Source organism: Desmodus rotundus, chromosome 11 (genome assembly GCF_022682495.2).
Source record: "Desmodus rotundus isolate HL8 chromosome 11, HLdesRot8A.1, whole genome shotgun sequence".
NCBI classification, from domain to species: domain Eukaryota; kingdom Metazoa; phylum Chordata; class Mammalia; order Chiroptera; family Phyllostomidae; genus Desmodus; species Desmodus rotundus.
The window spans coordinates 71,926,092-71,948,544 of NC_071397.1; the positions used below are offsets into that span (position 1 = coordinate 71,926,092).

The 22,453-nt window shown below is 35.9% G+C and overlaps 1 protein-coding gene across 1 annotated transcript in view; it reads left to right on the top strand.

Moving 5' to 3' along the window:
- CLVS2 (clavesin 2) overlaps window positions 1-22,453 on the top strand; it is a 58,549-nt gene that overhangs the window by 22,805 nt on the left and 13,291 nt on the right. The window lies entirely within an intron of this gene.

The following is a 22,453-nucleotide window of genomic DNA, read 5'->3' on the forward strand; positions in this document are numbered from 1 at the left end:
CCAGACATTGAAATTAAAACAAAGTAACACTAACCAGAGGGGAGGTGGGAGGGCATAATGGGGAGAAAAGGGAGAAGGGTCCTCAAGGAACATGTATAAAGAAAGGACACATGGACAAAGCCAAAGGGGGGTAGGATCAAGAGTGGGAGGTGGAGATGGCTGGGGTATGGGAGGAGTGGTGGGGGACAAATGGAGACAACTGTACTTGAACAGCAATAAAAAAAGACAGAGAGAAGAAAATAATACAATAATTAATAAGTAATACAAGAATAAAAATATAAAACTATCCTCTCCTTTCCTTTTCCTTCCCTCTTAGAGGCTTCTCAAAATGTTACTTATAATCTAATTTTAAAAACACAAAACATTCTTAAGTTGGATATAAGGTGAACAAAATGAAATTGATTTGTATTTTATCTTAAGGCCACATGAGGAAGAATGAGATTATCTTCTTTTGCCTAAGCAACCTGCTGGGAAAGAAATGTTTTGATTACATGTGTTCTTCCTAAAGAATTGTTTGGAGAACAATTATAAAGGATATAGCTGAAAAAAATTATCTTTCTTGTTGACAATGGCTAGGGCAAACTTTAGAATCAAGCATTCCTGGGCTTAAATCTTGCCTCTGCCACATCCAGATTTTAATTTTAGATAAACTACTTAATTGATCCCAGCCTTTGTTATTACATCTAAAATATGGGATTAGCACCTTCCACCTGGCATTATTATGAAGATTAAACAAGATAACATGCATGAAAGAGATGGCCCTGATACCTAGTCAGAGAAGGTACTTGTTTCAAGTCCATCCTGCCCAGGTACTTCTTCCTCGCCCTATGCTCAGGAAGAGAACATAAGTAAACTTATAAAACAAGATTACTCCTTAGACCAAACTATGGTTATTACACAATGCAATCCATCAGCCACACTTGGCAGATCATACAAAACTGACCAACTGAAGTTATGTGAGCTGAAAGCCTTCCCCCACATTTTCTGTAAATTATGAGAAACCACAGGCAATCTTTACTTCAAAGTTTATAGTCCCTGCTTTTGTGCTTTCAGATTGTAAGCTAATGATTAAATATGATTATAACAAATATTGGTGCTTTATAATATATGGAACTCATTGGCTTATTCCTAGGATGTAAGACTCCTAGGGTTTTCACTCTTTGGAACATCATAAATGTTTTCTGTTGAAACCAGACTTGTAAAGACATGATTCATGCACACGTCTCTCTTCACTGTTCTCAACTAGATAAAAAGCTCCACAATGGCAGGAACAGTATTCACTTCAGCTAAGTGAGTCACCAGCTGGCTAGCAAGGAGGATCATATCACTGGTTCCAGGTGGAAAACAGGCATATTGGAGAACCGCAATTCTTAAAACGCTCACCTGCAGTGAAATAGGATGGGATACACCTGGGAGAGGATACACTGGAGGGTGCATTGTCTCAGGTATTCGAGAGAATCAGGGGAAGCAGATCAAAAAGACAATGGGAAAGAGAGGATGCATTAGAGAAAGGACTTCCTGAGCAATAGGGATGATAGGATTCAGAAACAATGGCCATGTGATGGCATTTAATGTAGGCAGTATGTTGAGTATAATTATTATAATGAGTGGCAAAGTTGGAGTGACAGCCATAAGGCCCTGGCTTTAGGGAGCTATGGATGTGGTTATGAAACATGGTGTTCCTGTGGGAAAGATGAATAGGGAAACCATAAGTATTGTTTCAAACCCTGGGCCAAAAGAAATGAAAAGGAATGAAGGCGGCTATCCCAGTGTTGTTAAACCACCATGCTTGGTTTTCTGACTTGAGCCAGTTCTCAGCCTCAAAATCCATGAACTGTAGGAGAATAGAGATCCCCATAAGAAGGACCTGCAACACCCAGTTGTTTCTGTGATGGATGATCTTTCAACTGTTAGGAGTAATGTTTGCAAATAGTTGGTAATAATATGGGTAATGGTCATGTACAATGTTAACTGAAATATGTGTGATATAAAACATGTAAAGTATCACATTTATGTTAGTAACATGTTTAAAAAGAGAAGAAAAATGCATTGGAACACAAAGTTGTTTATATGAGAGAAGTTGGACTATGGTGAAATTTTCTTCTTTTAACTTTCCACATTTTACATATTTACCATTTGAAGCAGTACTTTTATCATTAAAATATTGTATTTGAAACATTCACATGGCTGGTGTGGCTCAGTGGATTGAGCGCTGGCCTGCGAATCCATGGGATTTGATTCTTGGTAGGGGCATGTGCCTGGGTTGTGGGCGGGGTCCCCAGTGGGGGGTGTATGGGAGGCAGACACACATTGATGTTTCTCTCCCTCTCATTCTCCCTCCCTTCCCCTCTCTCTAAGAGTAAATGAATAAAATCTTTAAAAAAACCATTCATGCTATACTGCAGAAAGTAAAGGCAACTATTTAACAAGTGTACATAAGTATGCTATTGTTAAAAAGGTTAGTGTGTATTTTAAAATAATATTAACATAGTTTGATGAGTAAATTAATAGAATCTGGCAGCTACAGCTGCTCATCTTAATAAAATTATGCAGTGCTAACATATATAGCTGTGATGGGTCATATTTGGGCACCACAAAGGAAATCTATAACAAGACCTAGGAAAGCAGATTCAGTTGAAATGTAAATTTGCTTTGGAGTGAAAAAGTGTATGATCTAAAATATTTTTCTAATATGCATGGCATGTGCTAGATAGTTTTTTGTAGGAGGAAAGAAGTTAAATTCAGTTAGTCAGCCATCAATAAGCCCTATTAAAAATATTCAGAATAAAATAGGATGAATTTTTAAAAAGTAGACAAAATTATACCTTATACAGACAATCATGCTTTTAAACAATACATGTTAGTTCTTCATGTCAGTTTTAGCCTTATATTTTTAAGTCAATTCAATAATATACACACAAAAATTTACAGACAGAAATTCAGAAGTTCATAGAGGGATTTATGGTGTCTGGACTGAAGTGATTATAAAGTGATAACCTTTTATGAAAGGGTTGAAAATTGAGCTAGATTTTCTAGGATGACATAATATGACTATGTAAAGAGACATAGGGAGGGAAATAGCAGAGCTAAGATATAGAGGTGAAAATTAATAGATTGCATTTTGGATATGTAATAAATTTAGATAGTCTGATGTGAAGGAATGATTTAAGGTAGTCAAGAAAATAAGCTGAAGAAAACAGTTAGGTTGCAGTCAAAATTCAGTGCATTTTGAATTTTAACTATGCGTTGTGAATAATGGAGAATCAATGAGTATTTTGAGTAGGAGAATAAATCATGAAAAATTAATGTGACATTATTCATTTGTTCATGATTTCATCCCACAAATATCTGTTGAGTGGGATAATTTTAAAGAAAGAAGTTGGAAAAATGGAAAGTTTAGGAGAGGCTTAAATGGCAATCCACCCCAGAAAGCTCAAAGCCCACATTAGTGGCAGGCTAAGTGATAATAAAAAAAAAGACTTTTGTCTATGTCTTTTTCCATCCACATTTTTTTCTATCATCATTTAAATTTTTGTTGCCTTTTACTTTGATTACAAATCTTTGGTCTTAGTTCCAGCTAGTGCCCTGGACATGGTGGTCATTAGTTGTCTTTCTAAAACATGATCTTGTCACTGACCTGTGTCTTTGTTTTCTCCCAACCCATGTCTTTGCTCACATTGTTTGCTTAGCACAGAGAAGAAACAAGGGCTCTGCCATGCCATGCAGACCAGAGCTCATCAGGCTTACTTGAAGTAAAACAGAAAAGAATTTTAGCAAGGCAACAATTTGGAGCTTAAATTAGAATGCTATTTAAATATAATCTTGAAAAATTTAAATAAGTTGTTATGCATGGTAAAATCTCTTGTGGAAAGGGGTTTTTTGAAAAGGTTTGTATATTTTTATTTGCTCCAGATCTAATGATAAACTATACGATATGAATACACTGTGTATTTACAGACATATATTATTTTATATGAATTTAGTAAAATTAGTTTTTTCTAAAATCTGGTCAAATGTTGGTAAATTACAAATGATTATTTGTATACTGTAAGTATTTAAGGATTACAAATTCATGATTTTTGTCCCTTGAAGATTCTAGGCTAATAATTAAGCCCAAGTGAATGGAAAACTATCTATTAAAACATCAGGCCACGTGTGAATATGATCTTTGTAATCTAACAGGGAGGCTATTTCTTGGTATTTCATGTGGTTTTTGTGTTGGGCTGTTGGCCGCAAGCAGATCGGAGTCAGTTTCAGCAGACACCCAGCACAGGAGCACATGTCACGTCATGTACTGTAATGAAAAGCTGAGCATGGACATGTCTGGACTCAGAATCTCAGCATTTGAAGGAAACTTAGAAGTCACACAAACCATCTTATGTAAGACTGGCTCTATGATAGTCTTTAGAAATGATTATGCAGCTTCGTTTACATTCATTCTGAGTCTGCTAGTGCAGTGCCTCACGAGGCAGCCCAATTAATCTCTATGTTTGGCCACAAAGCTTTTAAATTCAGCTAAAATATGACTTTGAATCTCGCACCCATTGGTCCTTATACCTATGCTTAAACGCGGGATTAATGCCACTCCACTTAATACACTGTCTTTTATATAACAGTATTTCAGAAACAGAATGTCTGTTCCTTTGAACATTTGAAACTCACAGATATTTTTCATTTTATAGTTCTCTGAATACCTACGGACTGTCCCTTTATCCTTTTCTCTCATGATGTAGTTGCCCTGTAGTAGATCACTTTGGATGTCTTCTTCTAAGTTCAAAACATTTTGTTGGTTTATTCCCAAGTAAGTTACTCTAGATGTGTTTTATTCGTGTTGCAAGTATATCTTAGTATTAGAAAAGAATATTATCAAATAGCCAGAGGTAATGTTAATTTAAAATTGCAAATGCTCTGTAAAAGTGTAAATGACATACCAAAGGGGAAGAAGGGAAAGGACAATTATTTTTCACTTAGAGAAAGGATTAAAAAGAAAATATCCATAGAAGGCCCTAGAAGGATTTTGAAAGAAGGAAAATGCATTGTTAAAAGCATCATAGGTTGAGGAATAGTTGAGAGGAATAGAGAGATGAATATGTATATGATGCTTTTGGGTACTGGCAAGTAGGGTAATTTAGTTATACTTAACGTTCATGAAGAAGTAAAGTAGGAAATGAGGTTGCCAAAGTTACCTGATACCTAATAGTAGAAGCTTATTAATGCCTCTCTAAAGTTGGACTTTTCTGTAGGTGATCTGTTGAGTTTTCAACTTAACAGGATATATGTATTTTAATAGATAAATCTGCTATTCCTATGACAAAGAATGGATCAAACAAAGGGAAACATGGTAACACTTGCAACATGCTGTTGGTTCACTTTAAGTATGTCGTCAACCATAAATTCAAACAAATACTGCCTGACGATGGAATTCAAAGGTAGCGAGGAAGCTGTGTATTGAAACACAGATTGATGAGGCAGTTTTTGTCAAAAGCTTTCTGAGAATAGTTGCCATAAATCATCTTACACGGAGAATGTTGTTAGGCTTGGAGATATATTACTTTTCCTTAGTGAAATGCTCATAACCTCTGCACACTGGACATTTAGCAAGCCATTACAGAGAGAGCAGAGTCAAAGCTTTCTGTCAAAGCTCTGCGAATGCCAACTGTGATAAAAGGCAGGAAGTTAACAGTTTATCACCATCACAGTGTTGTGTTATAATATTCTTGTGTCTCCTTTTATATCATTTCCATCTTATTTCTTTGACAAGGGTTTTTAAATAGGCTGTTAGTAAAAGTGTGTAAATTTAGTTCCTTTCTAGTTCAGTTCTATCTGTGCCTGATCTTTGATCTTATCTCTGATCCTATGGTGCTATTATTAGAGACAGATAAGAGAATGGATTCTTGAATTCACTGTGTAATGTTCAATCTTCTGCAGAGTCTCAGTTAGCCAAGAACCCTACCTCATATTCTGTTTTAATGTTCTCAGTGCTTTAGCCATGAGAAGCAGGAATAAGTTATTTGAAGTCAAGCTTTTTTGCATCTAAAACTACATGTTGTTGAGACTTATTTATGAATGCTTGGAGAATTACTCCCTCCCTGCTGGCTAAGCATAAAGGTCAGCCTTATCTTCAGTGACATTTTCTCCAGCTCTGCTTCCCTTTGTCTCTTTTCTTAGCTCCAAACGACTTTGCTGCCCAGGTAGTATGTTGGAATGGAGCCAAGCCAGGCAGAACAAATACTAGTATATGCTTTCTTCTTTAATATCTGAGACTAACACTTGCTTCGCTGAACTATCTGGAGTAAATCCTAGGGACTTAAATCTTATTTTATTTGCTATGCATTAGGATAGGGTTGAAATAAGTTTGTAAGGAGCATCTTAATCTTGCTGGAAGTTTGCAGAGCAGAAGAAGGATAAATTTCTGTTGTGTTAGGTGTCTCTGTTAGGCCTCTTTTATTTTCACAAGTGAATGCAGTTCTAACTCCAGCTCACATATCTGCTAAAGAATCTGCTGAACTTTTACATGACTACTTCCAGTAGAGTGTCAATGGGTATGTAGGACTTCAAAGTCTGCTGCTAAAATGCTCAAGGACATACTTGCTGTCCACTGTTAGTACATGTTTTCATTGCATTAATCTCATTACTGAGTTTCTTGGTCTTATTTTCCCTTATTTTGTACTTAACTCCATTTGGAAATAGTATATCAAATAAGATATTTACCTCTTCATAAAAATATGAGAGCTTATAATTAAAAGGCCTTTTCCCATTATTTACTGCCAATACCTTATAGTTATCTTTCTATAAATTTATCATAAAAATTGTTTTCTATTAAAAAAAAAGCTCATTCCCTTTTTAGTCCAGACACTTCCCCTTCTAATTTGTCTAACTTTTTTCTAGCCTTGCAGCATGGCTATTATCCTGGATTGTTTTCCAGTGAAATCCTGGTTTGAATCTATAGTTTCGTGCTTAATATCCCTCCTTCATTCCCATTTTTCACACTATGTTGCCTCTGTTTGATCCATTAGACTTTTGTCTTCTCTTGTTCTAAAAATGCTTTGAAATAACTTATGTGATGGTGTTTTTTCTCCACTTCTTTCACTATTTAGGTTTCATTTCCTTTGAAAAGTATTCGTTTCCCATTACTTTTAATGAAACTTCAGGAGTAAGAGAGATGAATACATTGCTCAGTCTGTCATTTTAAATCAGAAAATACTCATCTGCATATAAATAATTTTATATATCATTGTAAGGCACCAAAATGCTCACTGGTAAAACACAGAGTTATAAAAATTTCATTTCAACTAACTAGCAACATCCACGGTTGGCAGGTATGGTGTTTTACTCACCATCATTAAGAGAGTGGCAAAAAATGGAGCTTAAAAAATGTTTCTTAAGTACATGTATCATCAATAAAATGTGATGTTTTTCTCTAAACTAAGAAAAGGATAAAGGTGGTTATTGGTGGTAGTGATTGAAACAGTGTCACTACTATAGAACTATTCCAGTATTTTCTTAGTATGATACTTAGCTCTTGTGTAATATTAAAAATTTGATCTCTTTCTTATTCAGTCATGAGTAAAAAAGTTGCAATAAAATATTTCTTATTTAGTCATGAATAAAAAAGACTAGGAAGTAGATTTGAAACTATAGTAGAATCCGTACTCACCGTGACTAACAACAGTTTGAATTGAACTTTAATATTTTAAATCTTTAACTGTTCTGTGCTTCAGTTTTCTTAGTTTAAAATTAATATCATGCAATAACAGGCTCATCTAAGAGGTTATGGGCATTTTGTAAATTATACACATCAAAGATTTATTTGTTGTATATTGTTTCTTCATCTATGTCAGAGTGTTTTAAAATTATTTTTAGTTGTATTTTTTCTTACTACTTTTTCTCAATTTTTAGACATGTATCTTTGACTCATGGTTGTGGTTCATCTTTTTCATGTTGACATATTAATCATTTATTTTGTTTTGTTTTGAAGGAAACATTTTAAACTAATGTTATTTGGCTCATGAAATTGAAAGATTAAAAATGACAGTTCATTTTTTAGTTTTTTTCCTGGGAAGTATTTGTTTTCTTAAAAATCAACTTTTATTTATCTTTCAAAAACAACATAGGATATATCTAAAAAATGTTTTCAATTTGCATCCTTAAATGAAATAAATTTTGTTCCTTTTTGTGCCAAATGTGTTTTGGAACAATAATACTAGAGAGATAAATATTAGAATGGTGAACTGACAGACAGACAGATAGACACATATAGATCAAAGGGACAGAACAGAAAGCCCAGGAATAGACTGACACAAATATTCCCAAGTGATTTTTTGTGTTGATTTTTTGTTTAAATGTTTTATTATTTATGCTATTACATTTGTCCCAATTTCCCCCTTTATCCCTCTCCATCCAGCTCGCCCCCCCACCCCCTGCCTCTGCAATAGCAAATCAATGGAGAAAGTATAGTTTGTTTTCAACAAGTAAGCAAAAGCATGAACCCTGACTTATAGCTCAAACTTTATGCATAAGTTAACTCAATATGGATTATAGAATTAAATGTACAAAACAGAACTATAAAAATTTTAGAAAAAAATAAAAGAAGACCTGTAGGATTTAGGGCTAGGCTAAGATTTCCTGGACTCAATGCCAAAAGAGCAATGCACAAAAGAAAAAGTATAAATAAATGGAACTTCATCAAAATTAAAAAGAAAACATGTTTGCTCTGTGAAACAGTCCCTTTAATGAATGAAAAGACAAGCTACAAAGAACTTTATCTAGAAAACATACAAAACTTCAAAAGTCAACAGTAAAAAGAAATTCAATACTAAAATGAGGAAAATACATGAACAGATATTTCACTGAGGAGTTTATACAGATGACACATAAGCCCAGGAAAAGATATTTAACATTTTTGCCTTTGGAGAAATGCAAATAAAGATAAGATATCATTAATTTGAGGATGGCTCAAATTAAGAAAAAATAATGAAAGTACTAAAGGATGCAAAGATGAGGAGAAACTGGATCTGTCTTGCCGGTCAAAGTGTAAAATGGTGTGGTCACGCTGGTGCTTTTCTATGAAACTAAACACACAAGCATATAACGCAGAGATTACACTCTGGACATTTATCGCAGAGACATGAAAACTATGTTCACACAAAAACTTCTAGATGACTATCCTCAGCATGAGAGCCCCAAACTGGGAACAACCCAGATGTCCTAAAACAGGTGAATGGTTAAAGCTGGTACCTCCATACCATGACATGTTCCTGAGCAATTAAAAGGGGGCAAAACACTGTTGATACCTGCAGTAATGTTGATGTGTATCAAGGGCATTATGCTAACTAAGGAAAGCTTATCTCAAAAGGTTATAACCTATAGGAATCTACTTATATTAATTTCTCAAAATAACAAAATGTAGAGATGGAGAAGAGATTAATGGTTAGCAGAGGTTAGGGGTGGGGTCTGATGGGTTGGTGTGACTTTTCCAGAGAGGTAGTGTGCGGGAGTGCTGTGGTGATAGGACACTTCTATATCTTGAATCTGATGATGGTTACACAAAGGTGCAAAGATGATAAAATTACAGAGAGTACATACATACACACTCACAAATGAGTACTTGTAAAATGACTGTCATTCGAGTATTTTCTGTGGGCTGCACCAAAATCAATTTCTTGTTTTCAATGGTTTATTCTAGTAAAGTATCCCATTTACTGGGGGGAGACTGGAGGAAGGGTGCATATCTTTCTGTTCACTTTTGCAGCTTTTTGTGTCTATAATTATTTCAAAATTTAAAAATCAATGAGCCAATAGACACAGGTACCTTCTCACTGGTGAAAGAAAATGAAAATGTCGGAGTCCAGACCCCACCACCAGTGTTGTGCCCATGCATAAAAGAAACAACAAATGCTTGTTGAATGAGAAAAAACACTTTTGTTATCTCTTGAAGAACACTAAGAGATACTATTCAAAAAAGTATCTTTTATTTTGTATCATTAAAGTAAGTAGAATTTCTTTGCTGTTTGGTTTAGGTTTGATCACATCTGTATAACAGAAACAGTATTAAAGAGATAAAAGAAAAATCATTCAAAGTTAATTTTATCTTTTTGTTAATATTTACATGTAAAGGGATATTTTCATGGCTTTACTTACATGTGGGCATTAGGTTTTAGAGTTAATACATAAACCATCAAAGAGAGCTTTCCATCTGTTATATATATACACACATAAATATATATGCACATAAATATACAACATAAATACATATATGTGTGTGTATACACACACACACATATATATACACACACACACATATATTTATGGAAATGGAAGTGGTCAGTAGAAAAAGGAATTTCATAAAGACCCAATCCAATGTCAAACCACATGGAGGCTGGGGAAAATGTTGAAAACAAAGATGTTGAAGAAAAGATGTAGCTCTCTGTGTTTTAGCTTCATAATCTCTTGAATTATACTCACAGTTGAACTCCAGTCTTATGAATAGAAAGTCAGTGTTTAAAATTTATGAAAATATAAATATTTTGTATATTTCAGTGTTTAAAATAACATCATTGCCCCAGTCAGATTCACATGTTATATAAAACACATCTACCAGATTTGTCAGTCATTCAGAATTGCATTCACTGAGGTGTCAAGGGCAGGTGAAGCATGGGAAATAGAACCTCCAATTGCAAGGAAGGGATGAAGCTAGGGAGCTCTCTTAACCACACAATCACACACCACTGCATACAGCAGTAGTTGAAACAATATTTTTTTATTCAGAAAATCTGTACTTCCTTAAAGATTTTATGCAGCTTTATGTAGCTGAGCTATACATTTTTTTATTGATTGACATCTCATGATTGATATTATGGAGAGAAAGACTGCAGATGTGTGTGGTTGCTCTAATTTGAATGCTTGTGCAAATAGAGATACTTGCATATCTTGCTCATACACATTGGCAGACCAAAGTCTTATATCAACTCTCCAATTCCATGACAAGGTTTGAGAGTGAATAGAGACCTCGAGTGCATAGTAATGTAGAGAGACAGTAAGTACCATCATCGACATCTCCACTCCAGTGAAGTGCATCACGGTCCATAAATTTGTTGACTATTACTTCCTATGTAGCTTTATTTATAGGAGGACATGGTAGCCATGTGCAGGAAAACTATGGAAGAGTTTTGGATGATTAATTCTTGCCAATAATGTCACAGGAGGTAAAAGCAAAAGGGAGAAAAATCCTACATAGGCTATATGAATTCCTGGTGGTTTAATTAGAATCTCCTCAAGTCAATGAAAATTAATAAATATAAGATTCTATAATAAACACAAGAAAAGTACAGTCAAATCTTTGAAGCATTGAATTAGAAGTCCTGTTTTGTATTCAGAGGTACATTCATTAAGTGTTTTTGGATTTTGGAGAGGGGTGATAATCTCAAGTTCAACCCTTGATTCTTTCTGTTGTATTGATAAAACTAACAGATGAGAGAAAGTAAATACTCCCAGATTAGCAAAGCGGAGGCATCCTCCGCATTATCCCCAGCCTTGCACAGGTAGAGACTGCATGGGAGTCCCTCATTAGCAGTGGTAGGCGGAGGGGCTGCCTATACCCTTGGCCTCAGTTGTGTTGTTCTTCATATGTGCTGTTTTGAAGGACACGTGCCTGAACATCTTTAGATCTTCCCAAGCTATCTTTATAATCCACTGCCTCACAACCCATATGGACAGCACACAGTTTTGGAAGGAGTTGGTAGAGCTAAAAGTGTTCTTGCAAAAGACCGGAAAACATCACTCTGGCTTCAGTGATCTCTTCTCTCTCCAACTTCTTACTGAAGCCAGCTCTTCTCTTCAACTTCTTACTGGTCAAGAACTTAAATTAGAGAGAAATCTGTGTATTATTATTATTTAAAAATATACAGAATACTGTAGCACTTTAAAATGCTTTTCAACACATTCATTAATCTTAATTTTTTTTGCTCTATTTCTGTTTTCTACATATCTACTGTAGTCTGAGCTATCCAAACTTGGGGACATCCTCACACAACCTACTGACACTTGAAATTTAAGATATTACACTTCCCCTCAGTTTTCTATTTCAATTTCTGTATAATTAGCTGTCTCTCAACTAACCAAGATTAATGAAATGACCTGTATTCCGTCATCTTCTCATAAACCTCCTCTGCATCCAATCATTTGTTAAATTGTGTAGCCTCTATCTTCTTCACAGTTCTAACATGTGTACTTGTTTTCCTTTTGCGGTTAATACCTTGATGTGACTCAAATTCAGTTTCTAGTTACCTGTTTTCTAGTTTCTAGTTCAACCTCACATCTCAATCTTTGCTTCCTCCCTATTTGAAATCAAGTAAATTTGGACATGTTTCAAGGCTTTATTAATTGACCTGGGCAGGTCAAAATATAAAGTCACTATTTTTTATTCCAAGAAATGTGTACCAGAGACACCTGTAGTTCTTACTCCATCCTTATCTTCATCCATTTCCAAGTATGATTCCGGTCTTGTCTCACCCTAAACTCTCATCTGCCTCATCCCAGCTGGCCGGTGGTGGGAGGTCGTGATGGTAGGGCCTGGGGGATGGATGTTTGTGTCACACAGTACTTCATTATTTAAAAACATAAGATAAAACTCTAGTTGTTTTTATTTTTAACCTGAGACAGAATGTCTCACCATAAAGGGATTGTACTAAAACTTAATACTAAAATATCAAATTTCCATAAGAAATTATGTACCCCTTCTAGATTAACTGCAATATGTCACTCTCTTCTGAAGAATGCCCAGTGCTAAGAACACACATCTTATATGAGACAATTTGGATGGTCCAGGCAGATCCCAAAATCACCTTGGCCATAGTGTTACCATTTCCTTACACTTACTTTCAACTGCAGACAAATAGTTTTGGCAATTAGATTCTAAATGTGTCCCAGTCTCCCCATCTCTGGTCTTACTGCTCTTTCTCTCTGGGGCACTCTCTTCTACTTGCTCCATTGCCTCATCCACAACTACCAGATTCTCATTGACACCCAGGATCTCTTCCAAATGTGACACCTTTGAGGAGTTCTTTCCTCTCTCTTCAATCTTTTATTCTTTCACTCCTTTAAATCTCATAACACATTTGGAAATAATGTGTCCTTATTTCATGTTACTTATTCTCTTTACCAGATTATAAGTTCCTTCAAGGTAAGAACTCTTTATCATTCATATGGTCCTTATATTATCCTAGGCTTGAGTAGTTTTCAGTAAATATTTGCTAAACTTAATCAGTGCTTGGAGTGCAATATTGCTATCTCGTTTACTTTAGCAGGGCTTTGACGCACAGTGAGTGTGCCCCTTGAGTGTGTCACTTGTGGAGGTGGTTGGGTGGCCATGCCTCAATATGGTCTGTAGCTGTCCACTGGGAGCACTGGCTCTGAGGTCTCCTGGGAGGTTCAGGTTAAGGTCAGCCACCACTTGGGTTCTGTCCAGAGCCACTTGGCATGAGCCACAAAATGATTTGCAGATGGTTGCTTCTTATCCTGAGCTAGAAGAGCCCAGGAGAGGCCAAGCTGTGAACGAAGAATGGTTGCTGCTAGTTCCAGGCCTGGGTCCACTTAGTGAGAGGTATAGGACATGCTGAGGCCAGAAGCTGCTTGCTTGAGAAATTTTAGGAAAGTCTGAAGCCGGAACCAAGACTAACCATTTGTATAGAAAAGCCACTGGAAAAAGCTTCCATGGGCCCAAATGTTGAGTGCAGTGGGGTCTCAGGGAATCACCAGAGTGGGCAAACAGTGTGAGCCAGATTGATGGAGTCTAAGACATGATATCTGCCTGCCAGCTCTGTAGTGGGAAGGCTCAGCAAAGGAACAATAGCCTTGGCCATCATTTCTCTCTGGGAGAAAGCACCCTGAAGCTCTTGACCTGATGCTGGACAATTCCATTTTCCCCATATGTCTCTGGTACCTTTCAAGTTGCTACCCCAGTGTAGGAACTCAGAGGGAGTGAATCCGAGTAAGGTCATGCCTGGGCTCTTTAAGAGGAACTGCCTGGAACTCTAGAAGCCTCCATCTCCCTCAGCCTCAATCCTCACTGGTTTTTATAGCCAGAAGTTATAGAGACTTTTCTTTCTGGCACTGACACTCTGGGGTGGGGAGCCTGGTGTGGGACTAGGATCCCTTGCCCCTTAAGGGGGAACCCTGCAGCTGAGACACCTGTCCCAATTCTTTCCACCACGTCTGAGTGTGGGACCAGCCCATATCACACCTTGACCCTCCTACCAGTCTTGATGTGCCTTCTTCTTTTATTCCTGAGATGTATGACTTCCATTCAGCTTAATTTCAGGAAGTCCTGAATGATAGTTGAACTGTAGTCTAGTCATCATTTCGATGTGGTTTTGGGAGGAGGTGAGTACCCTGTTTACTTATTCCGCCATCCCTTTGTGTTGATTTTTAAAAAGCATTTAAAAAGCATTTGTAAGTGTGTCTGTGTGTGTGCATGCTATATTGCCATTTCAGAATACTTGAAAAAAAATACACAAAGAATAAAATAAAAGTTATCTATTATTCTATTACATAGAGTTAACCAGGCTAATATTTTGATGTATTTTTCCAAGCCTTTCTTTTATACTCCTTTTAATTAAATTAACATTTTCCCTGATTTATTAACCTAATATTATATTTTGATTATGTTAATAATTCTTTAAAGTGCCATATAAATAGCTCTTTAATACTATATATTATAAATTCATTATTTATATATTCCCTTTCATTGAAGTAAATTTAAATTGATTCCAATGTTTCCCTCATTACAAAATATGTACAAAACATTCTTGCACATAAAAAATTTCCCCAATTAATGACAATTTCTTTACAATTAATTTCTAGAGCCAGTATTGAGGGACCCGAGGAGTATTTTTGGAGGTTTCTTTCAGGAATATTTTACCAGTTTATATTCTTTCAATAGAATAGCATGGGTCCTGTTTTGTCAATGCCTCGAAGCATTGAGTTTCTTCATTACATACAGCTCTGCCAGTCCTTAAATATCCACTCAACAACGTCCACCTAATTCTTTTTATAATTTGCTTTTCTCAGTCCTCCAGCAGCAGTTCTGCCGCCTAGCTCCCCTTTGGCTATTTTGAATATAAGAACATCAGCACTTTCGAATGTGTGCTACTAAAGTCGTTTAAAAGTCAAGTGAGAGATCTAATCCATTATTGATATCATGGCTGGGGTAATAATAGTCAGGACTTCCTGCTGGAGCTGACAAATAGGTTGGAGCTATAAGCCTCAGGATTCAAGTCATAGAAAATTGCTACACATTCTGTTTTGATTTGAAATGACACCATTATTTGTTACCCTTGCTATTTATTCAGTTTTAATAAAAGAGCCTGACTTAGACACATTAGTAACATTTTTATAAGACAGTAGTTTTTACTTTGGATTTTCTCCTGCTGATACACTTGATTGAAACTGGTACTTCACGGGCTGTGAAGAGGTGTGAGAACAGCTTCATGTCATGTTCTCCCTGTGATTGGCTTGTCTTCTCAACTCCCCCACAGGCACCAGACACACAACAGCGGCAACTCCCTTAAATAAGCCTTGTGTCTTCATGTTAAGGCTCTGTGGCTGTGATTTGCTTCAATCTGTTTTCAACCTTCTCTGACAGAAAAGTAGCTGGGGAGAATACCACCCTTATTTTGCTCATGAAATAGAGATCTTCTTGCCATTCAGTTATATGGGGACTAAACATGTTATTACAGGGTGGGGCAAAAGTAAGTTTACAGTTGTTCATATGGAAAATAATACAATCATTAATAAATAACAATACGAGAGTAAACTGTATTTCACGTACTCACAACTGTAAGTGTTGGTTTTACTTCAAGAAATATTTTTAGCTAGGCAGAGCTCTTTCAAGGAGGAATATTTTACGTAATGTCCCACTTTAAGTTGTCTGTATTTTACTGTTATTAAGATTCAGACATCCTTCTCCATATGTAAAGTAGATGCAACTGAGTCACTAGTGAAATTTGAGAGGATTGTCCAGGTGTAGGGATTTATTCACATTAATATACCGACATCGTGTTTCTGGGCCCTTCACAGGATGGGAAGGTTTTATTTGAAGCAATGTTAGCCAGCACCAGGTGATTAACTAAAGGCACACACACACAATGACAAAATAATAATTTGTCTAGAATTAAAGTATATCTGAGATTTGGAGATCGATTGGTCTGTTCTCACCCACAAATTTCAGAGGTCCTTATCATATAGTCATCATTACTCCTGTAGAATTGTTCTCCATAATAACCCCTCCTGTCTACTTAGTAATTCTGTGTATGTGGCTGGGAGGGAGGGACAGAGATACTTTTGCTGACAGAGACAGATTTATCTAATAGGCAAGAAAATTTATCACTGGAAACTAGCCATGAGTGTTATGGATTACTTAAATACCTAGTTCAAAACATATTAGGAAAAGAAAGAAAAAAAGAAGTAATGATGCTTTTTTTTCCTGTGAAATCAGTAAGTAACTTATTTACAAGTGATAATATACTGGTGAAAGAAGGAATGAGATTTTTTTTTTGTAGATTTAAACAAGCCAACCATACTGTTATTTAGGATTTTAAAACAAAATTCGAAATTTGGAAATGATGGTCTACATTAAGATTACAACAATGATAAGAGCACCACAAAGTGCTCATTTTCATGTGAGCAGGTGATAATCCTGTGCCATCGTGGATGAGGAAGGGTAACTCCTCGCCCTTCTCTGGGCCTGCAGCTTCATGCACTTGGAAGGAACAGCCCTTGGCCACCACTGTGTTCTGAGCGACTGAAGAAGATTCCCTCTCGTCCTTGTGAGTGGAAGTTGAAAGACTGTCAGTCCAAACAATAAATGGTGAGGGTAGAGTCCCTGAAGCGATGCAGGCAAACCCCTCCCCTTCCAAATGCTGGTGTGCGACTTGCTGTCCCTACAGCACATGTCCATCCACCGTTTAAAGGACAGGATTATTTTCCTACTAATTGGCTGTGAGATGATCCAGCACTCCAGTAAACCCCTCTAAGCTTTCTTTCTTGTACTCTGTAAAAGAGATCGTCAAGCAACATACTTCTACTTGGGCATAATTTGTAGTTAACTTTAAAAAAAATTAAAGGCTGAAAAAGAGCAGAGTTAGCACATCTCTATAATGAGAACAATCTCACCAACAGAGAGTGACAGGGAAGCAGGGGTTATTAGCGGTCACAGTGTCATGAAGTTTTCTTTAGCCAAATATTGATGTATATAGGATGGGGAAACTGGCTATTTTTTAATAGAAATGTCAGAGTGATATGTAGTTGCCTTTGGGTAGAGCATATTCTGTTGACCACCCTTAAGAGAAATGCATGTTGACACACTTGTATTCGTGATAGACAATTTAAACAAAAACTGACATTTTGCTACAGGTCTTAAAATAAATCAGATACTGTAAAGTATGTAAATGTAAATCTGAGCAAATCAATTTTCAGATTTAAAAATTCAACCTAAAAGTTGTATATATTATAGTGCATATTTGTATTTAGGACTTTAACTTTTGGGAGGGCAAAATTAATTTGAAATATATTCATATCTCAAAAATTTTAAATTCTACAAAGAATTTTACCTACAATGCCACATATTAATGGGAAATTAAGGTATCCTACTAATCACTCTTCTAAATGATCCATCATGGTTAATCCAAGTTTCTTAAAACACTTATTAAGATTATACACTGTTTTCTGAGGAATAATGATAATTTAAACCTGTAATTTATATGCATTTTGTTTCAGAGATTGGTCATCAAATAGAAAGATTTGGTAAGTTGATGTTTTGAAAACAAAGTAATGTATCTTTGAAGCCTGACTTGTTTCCTGTAACAGGAATTGACTATTTTTTTAATCATTAAATTAATTTTTTCTTTGGGTGAAAAAATTCCTAAGTGTTATAAAAACTGGTTGAGGAAAACATTAATCATTATTATTTCCTGACATATCAGAGCAATTACTTTTTTGATAAAATTTTGCTTCTACACAATTCTTTGCATCTCACCAAGTGTCTTTATTGTATGCCTATCTGGACAGCATGACCTTTAATGGTGGGTAGAAATTAAGAAGATAGAGGCGAATCTTCTCCCCACCTGTGCACAATCCCAATTTAAACTTATCTCTGTAACAGGGATAAGATTCTTTGTTTTCAATTTGTTATTTGCATTTATTTACATATGGTTCATTACCAATTATGAGACGGGGACAGAAAAAACATTCCAATTAGCTGGTAATTAAATAGTTCATGGCTGTCTACTCTCAGTTTGGCAGAAGACACTAGTTAGAATGCGTTGGTAGAATCTCTGTTTCCCTCCTGAAAGCAATTGAATGACTTCGCTGGATCTGTCTGTCCACTCCTGATAAGACTAAATATATGGGATCACAACTATGGGTTTATTTATTTATTTTTCAGTACTAGACACTGCACAGGATGCTAGTGGCAGGCAGTGGGAGCAGGGCTTTGGAACTAGGATAAACATGACTTCCTTTAGGAATATTAGCCTTGCAGAAGATGAGTAGGATGTGTACACAAAGAGCTAATACAACATTCTAAAAGGTGGAGATGAGGTATATAAATAATATTATACCATTTAGAAAGGATATCTCCAAAGGACATATTTAGGAGAACATGATGTAGTTTGCATGTCAAAGCAGATCAGTCTTGTAAGCATAAACATATCTGAAGGACTAATATTGATGCTACTTAGGGAACCAGTAGTACCGACTGCTACAATAATCACCTTCTGCTTTCTATACATAGACACACTTTCAGAATGAGAGATATTATGTCTGTTGTATATGTATAAACCATTATGAAAACACTATTATAGTAATTCTAGGCTGTTCCATGTCATTCTAGAGTTCCATGTCATATATATTAAATTTAACTGAAAAAATGTGGAAGCATACCCCAAGATGCTTAGAGTATTGCTTTTGTCTTTGGTTGGTAAGGTTTTTAGTGATTTTTTAAAAATTATATTTTATTTTGGTTCTAAGTTTCTACGATAAGCATGTTTTGTATTTATACTAAAAGCATCATAAAAGAATGCTGTAATGTTTTTGATCCTAGTATAACTTTAGGGATAGAGTTATGGAGTTAAAGGAGTAATTTCTACAATTATGATTTTATTACTATATGTACTTTTCGTAGTGCATATAGCAGTTAAAATTAGGTGCTTCAAAGTGGAGGAGAGGAAAAAAAGAAAAACAAACATTTAAAAAACCCAATAGATTTAAATCTGAATGGGTGTATTGCACACGATTTTTGCTGATGTCCACACTGGGGTCACTTCTTTACACATTTGATAGATTTAGGGTCCTTAGATGGTCTCGGGAAATAAGACCAAAGTTGAGGATTTATTTCTCATAGAAGAGTTGCCTTTGCTCACATTTATAACTGTAAATTGTACCCTGATTGCACCAGAAATTATAATGATTTGTTCTCAAATGTGACAACTTGCTTGTATAATGTCTTAACACACAATTTTTATATTTCATTAAAATAAATTAAAGCATTTGAATAAGATTTGAATTAAGATTCTTTAATTTTTCTTTCTGAATAGCTGTATACTTGAAGCAAACATATTTTTGCTAGAAATACCTGAATAATTTACTTATGTATATATGACACATATAAATATATTGATCCACATTATACGTTTACCTCTGTGGTCACTTCCATGGGTGTAAACACGGGGGGTGACAGTTCGTGTGATAGCCCGGTACCTAGGAGGTGTGCTCAGTGAGTAACAGCTATGGCTAGCCATCAGCAGTCCTAGTAAGTGTTGTTCCCCTTCATCAGATAAAGAAATTGTGCCTCAGAATAGTAGTCTATTTAAAGAGTAAATATCAGAATCTATTCCATTCAATAAAAACTTATCTTGCCCCATTCTGGGACACATATACACACAGACACATTTTTGAAATGCTTCGAATGTAAACATGAATCAGTCACAGTCTGGTCCAGAGTCTGGTGCACAAAACTGAAATCTCTATGGATAGATCAAGAAAAAGTGGATTTAGAACACAGAGTTAGTGCTTCAAACCTTATTGGAAGAGTGGAAGAATGAAAGTTAGGAGAGGACGGGGACTGCTGTCTTGGTTTTGAGGTCACACCCTGCAGATCTGAGGCAGAAGTCAGAAACTGCTGTCTCCACACTTTTTGCTGCTGTCCCGGAGGCCTCTAACCCCCCAAGTGGCACCCAGAATGTGGAAGATGTGGTTCAGCAGGAAGGTGACTGCTGCCTCCCTCGAAGTCCTTTAAACCATACTCCAGTGTTTCCTATTGAGAGAACTCTCCCATGCAGAATCCCTGCTGTGACATTCATATGTTTTAGTCCTTTGACTACTACCTTGTAGGGCAGAAATGGATGCCATGTTCAGCACCAACAGACCAAAGAGCTCACAGTTTAATAGTGGAGGCATAAAGATAAAGAGACAATTTCAGGGTAATATGGCAAGGACAGCATTGGACTTCGGCACTATGCTGGTGGAGGGTTTTTAGTGAGTTCAAAAGTAGAGAAGGGAACAAAAGCAGCTTCCTGGAGATGATATTGCCTGAATAGTTCTTAAGGAATTAGCAAGAGCAGATTGTGCAAAAACAGAGGGAAGGACACAGCAAGCGCATGGGAGAGAACAAAGTGTGAATAAGTTGTAAAGCAGCACATGGACATGAATAGAAATGAAGGGGATGGAGGGAAGTGACATGCTGCTAAGCAGGGGAGTGGAGGTGGTGGGTTTTGGGTTTTACTGTGATCACACTGGCATCATGGAGGACAAGTGGGTGACTGGATGTGAGACCGACCCTGTGCTCCTCTGGATGCTATACCCTTAGGGATAACTTGTGTTAGGAAAATCCCCACTGCCCAGGAAACCTTTAAGAAACTTCTCTGCCTCACTCATATCACCATTAATAATGGAGATGATAATAACAGTCTTCTCTGATATAGTCTATGGCCATAATTTTTTCACATGGCTCTAAGATTTGAATATACTCTGCACGAAGAACTGCCAAGATGGAAAATTATATTAAAGGGAAATCAGGTTGACAGAGATCTCAAACAAGTTAATTCAGAATTCCCAGTGATTCATGTTAGACAAATATGAACTCACCATACATAAGTTACCACAAACAACAGCAGCAGAGACAGCAAACAAAGTTAAGCACTCAAGGACTCAAAAACAAAGCACCTATGTATTAAATAGTTATGCCATCAAACAATGTTACTAATCATGGAATGTAAAAACATGAGCAAAACCCAAGCAAGTACACAATTCAAGTCTCGTGAGAATCTATTTTACACCCACTAGATTGGCAAAAGCTAGAAAAATTCACACTACCAAGTGCAGTATGTGGAACAGCTGCAACTTTACTGCATCACTGGGGGAAAGAGGAATATAAACTGGTACGATTGCTCTTAGCAGTTTTGTAACGTTGAAGTATATGCACTGTGCGACTTGATGTTGACACTTTTGGATAAATGCCCTACGTAGAGAGTACACTTGAATATGCAAGGCAGACATGTTTAAGAAGGAGTCTGCAGGACAGCATTGCTGGCAATGGCAGGCAAACCAGAAATTTGGGAAACAATGTGCATGCACAGAAGAAAAATAAATTGTGCTGCACCACATAATGCTATACTGTATACATCAGTAACAATGAACTAAAGCTGTACACAACACGTGTAAACCTCAATACAATGAGCCTCAAAATCAATGTTATGCGACAACAGAACAATGCATGCACTACAATAACATTTTTTATAAAGTTTAAGTACTTAAAAAAAACAGTATGTTTTAGATTTACTTGTATAGCAAAATTACAGTATTAAAATACATAAAATATAGAATAAATATAATATTTATATATTTATAGTATTTATAAAATACAATATAAGCCAAGGAAATGCTTTTATTTAAAATACATTATGAATTTTAAAATGTGGGGGAGGGTGAAAGAATATGAATACAGTGAACTTCAAGGTTACCAACAATTTGCTATTTCTTGAGCTGAGTGGAAGGCAATGGGTATTGATCTTAGCATTCTTTTTATTTTTACATGCATTATTTATCTTCTTTTCATATATAAAATGTGATTACTTCAAAAAATACTTGTCTGAATTTCTATTTGATTTATTTCTATTATTGTAATAACCTCTGATGAATGACATGTTTATAAAAGAAGTAATGACTGTCATAAAAGAAATCACATTTAACCTTCAGTTATTCTAAAATTTATTTTCGAGGTACTGTGGGTTTTTAGTGTGTTGTTCTCAGGTAGAAATTACTTTGTAAAAATGCTCATCCATTCTGAAAATCAGTGTACATAACCAATAACTAATTACGAATGCTTATATATGTCTCGCAAAACAAAATAGATTAATAGTGTTATATTATGCATGTTTTTTAATCTTTTGAATCTTGTTCA